This window comes from Arachis ipaensis, chromosome B4 (genome assembly GCF_059453495.1).
Source record: "Arachis ipaensis isolate K30076 ecotype BB chromosome B4, ASM5945349v1, whole genome shotgun sequence".
Taxonomy (NCBI): Eukaryota; Viridiplantae; Streptophyta; class Magnoliopsida; order Fabales; family Fabaceae; genus Arachis; species Arachis ipaensis.
In genome coordinates this window covers 55,904,354-55,908,220 of record NC_142439.1, presented here as the reverse complement: position 1 = coordinate 55,908,220, position 3,867 = coordinate 55,904,354, and the positions used below count along the sequence as shown (strand labels likewise).

The window sequence follows — 3,867 nt, the reverse complement described above, 5'->3', positions numbered from 1 at the left end:
AAATCCCAACATAGTTGGCTTGCTCCCATTCTCCTCCTTCCTCTGCAATTGCTCTTTCTGAAGTTGGTGGTGCTTGAGTGGTGATGGCTGCAACTTGACTCTTCTCCATGCTTTTGGTGAGATCATCCAATTGCTTGGTGATCAACTTGTTTTGAGCTAGGATGGCATCCATGTAATTGAGCTCTATTACTCCTTTAGTGTTGCTTCTCTCTGAGGTATAGAAATACTCATTGTCTGCTACTGTTTCAATGACATTAATGGCCTCCTATATGGTTTTCTTCTTGTTGAGAGAGCCTCCAGAAGAGTGGTCTAGAGCATTCTTTGAGTCATAGGACAACTCTTCATAGAAGATGTGTAGTTGAACCCACTCATTGAACATGTCAGGTGGACATTTTCTAGTCAATTCTTTAAATCTCTCCCATGCTTCATAGAGTGTTTCACCGTCTTTCTGCCTAAATGTTTGGACCTCAGCCCTCAACCTATTGATTCTTTGAGGAGGATAGAATCTAGCCAAGAACTTGCTTACCACATCTTCCCAAGTTGTGAGGCTCTCCTTAGGGAATGACTCTATCCATTTTACTGCCTTATCTCTGAGAGAAAAAGGAAACAACAGCAGCTTGTATGTATCCGCTTGGACACTATTAGACTTCACTGTATCACATATCCTCAGGAAGGTGGTTAGATGTTGGTTGAGGTCTTCTTGGGCACTTCCTCCAAAAGAACAATTGTTTTGAACCAATGTGACGAGTTGTGGCTTGAGTTCGAAATTGTTGTCACGGATGGGTGCCTTCAGAATGCTTCTCCCATAATTCCCAAGATTGGGATTTATGTAGGAACCTAACACTCTCCTCTTTTGTGGAGCATGGTTACCAGCACCTTCTCCAGCATGATTGTGAGCCTCTTCGTCCATAACAGTGTCTTGGTCTTCTTCCAACTCTTCTTCTCCAACTACTCCTTTGCCTCTTGCTTCCCTCTTTAATCTAAGGAAGGTCCTCTCAGGTTCACTATCAAAAGAGGTTGAAGCTCCTCTTCTACCTGTCATACACTCAGTAAGCAAAAAGGCAAACAGCAAGTGGAAATCACAAACTTAATGAAAATTTATTTAGAGCCATTAATCAAATAGTTAGTGTGGTTAGTGGATTACTTAAGTTGGGAATTAAATGAACAAGGAAAAATAACTGAAAGTGCAAAAGAAAAGAATAGTAAATAACAAAAGAAAAGAAAAGTGTTCAATCTAGTGATCCTCCAATTTAATCATTGTCAATTCAAAATCAGTCCCCGGCAACGGTGCCATAAACTTGATGCACGGAAACTTGTCTCTCAAAAATTTTCCCTCGGCAAGTATACCGAATTGTCGTCAAGTAAAAACTCACAATAGAGTGAGGTCGAATCTGATGCGTGAGCATCTTTCTTACCTTTTCGTAGTGAATTTGCATTTAATTTGTCGAGTTTAATCAAGAATTAATTATCTTTTAGCCACTATGGATGCTACTTTGAGTCTTGTGCAATTCTGTTTATTTTAGGTAGCATTCGGATGAATTTGATGGAGTTTCTGCAAAGAAAGGGAAGAAACCAAGGAGATGACCAGCGAGGAGCGACATGTGTGCGTACCTGACTGACACGTACGCATGACATGCGCCACGTGCTGAATTCGCATAAAATGCTGGGGGCGATTTCAGGCCAAGTTTCAACCTAGTTTTCGGCCCAAAAACACAGACTAGAGCCAGGGGATAGTAGAGACTCAAGGGAGATTCACACAAGAATGGTTATGCCCACTCGAAGTTAAGCGTGGACCCTATGAAGCAAGTGGTTCCCATCCATCAATGGAAGACATGCTGATTGCTTTAATTAATTCTGATTTAAACTTTAATTTTTATTTTAAAATAGGAAAATATATTTTTAGTTTTAGAAGATAGATTTTAAATTAATTAGGATTAGATATAAAAAGGGATCCCAACAGGATTCCAAGGAGTGAACTTTTGGGGATTCCATTCCACAACTACCAAAATACATTTTATCAGAATCCTTATTTTTCTCTCGGAACCATGAGCAACTAAACCGCCAGTGTTAAGGTTAGGAGCTCTATCTATTGTATGAATTTATAATATTATGGGTTAAAGAACTAAATTGGTCCCCTAGGTTTGGGCGTAATTCTGTTTTGGTCCTTAAGGTTTAAAGTGTTCTTTATGAATCCAAAAAAGTTTCATTTAGCATCAATTTAGTCCCACAGTGAGGTCAAAATTAAATAATTAACAAAATGTCCTACATAACAACAGTTCAAGAACAAAATCGATAATCTGGAGAACAAGTACAAGCTCCAGAGGCACAAAATCAACCATTGATGCATCAAAACATTTATTTATCATTTTCTTTTGTTTTATAGAAAATATTTTATATTTATTATAAAAAAATAATAAATAAATGTATTGATGTATCAATGGTTGATTTTATGCCTCTGGAGCTTGTACTTGTTCTACAGATAATCGATTTTATTCTTGTACTGTTGTTATGTAGGATATTTTGTTAATTATTTAATTTTGACCTCACTGTGGGACTAAATTGATGGTAAATGAAACTTTTTTGGATTCAAATAGAACACTTTAAACCTTAAGGACCAAAACAGAATTACGCCCAAACCTAAGGGACCAATTTAGTACATTACCCTAATATTATTTTCTATTTTAATTCATGTTTTGATTTATATTTCAAGGATTGTTTTCGTTCTTTACCTTATGAATTTGGGTGGAACGGAAGTATGACCCTCTTTCTAATTGAGTTCTTGTATAACTTGGAAAAGCTCTTTACTTGAACAACAGCTTGAAAACAAATTCTCCTAAATTTTAATTATCTGGATTTAACGGGATACTTGACATATAATCCTCTTTTATTTGGGTAATTAGGATTTCTGTGGCATATAAACTAGAATTAAACTTCACCCCCTAATTGGAATTAATTGACCAAGGAATTGGCTGTTGATGAATTTTAGAGGAGACTAGAAATGTCTAAGGAATTAGGGTATAGTCACATATAGTTTTCCATGAATTAAATCTTGCATGATTAAAATAGTTAATAAGAAAAGTAAATCCAAAAAATAGATAACTCTGAAGCCTTAACTGTTTCTCCATATTTTATTTCCAACTTATTTACCTGTCTTTCTTTAATATTCTTTCTATTGTTTAATGTCTTTGAACTCTCAAACATTATTTTCTATTTGCCTAACTAAGTTAATTAATCAACCATTATTGCTTAATCCTTCAATCCTCGTGGGATTGACCCTCACTCACCTGAGGTATTACTTGGTACCCGGTGCACTTGACGGTTAGTTTGTGGGTTATAAAATTTCCACACCAAGTTTTTGGCGCCGTTGCCGGGGATTGATAGTGATTAACAACTATCAGTTGTTTGATTGCTTAGATTAGGCGTTCTAGTTTTAATTTTATTTAAAATTTGCTTATTATTTTCGAAAAAAAATTTATTTTGATTTATTTTATTTAAATTTTTTTCTTTTCTCTTAATTTCTTAAATTAAGTTTGGTGTCCCCTTAGTTGTTTTATTCTTCCTAGTTATTTTATTTATTGAGTTTAAATTTCCTTTATGTTCTTTCTTATTTGCTTGCCTGTTTACCACATGGTGCGTTTAATTCTATTTGGTGTTTTGTGCTACGGAAAAATAATGGAGAGAGATCACACGGGTTACTACTCACACCCAAGGAGTGATTCATATTATTATGAATGGGGAAACTACCCAAATTTTGGTTGGCAAAGTTAAAACCAAAGAAACTTCAGTGCTCCATGTTCCAACTATCAATATCAAGAACTACCACTTCCATATTCATACCAAGAACCACCACATCTCTATCCATATCAA

General features: G+C 35.7%; 1 non-coding gene across 1 annotated transcript; it reads left to right on the top strand.

Moving 5' to 3' along the window:
• Positions 1-377: 377 nt before the first annotated feature.
• On the top strand, positions 378-481 carry LOC148567655 (small nucleolar RNA R71). The gene has a single exon (XR_015882074.1). It is a non-coding gene; the product is annotated as a small nucleolar RNA R71 (small nucleolar RNA).
• Positions 482-3,867: the final 3,386 nt, after the last annotated feature.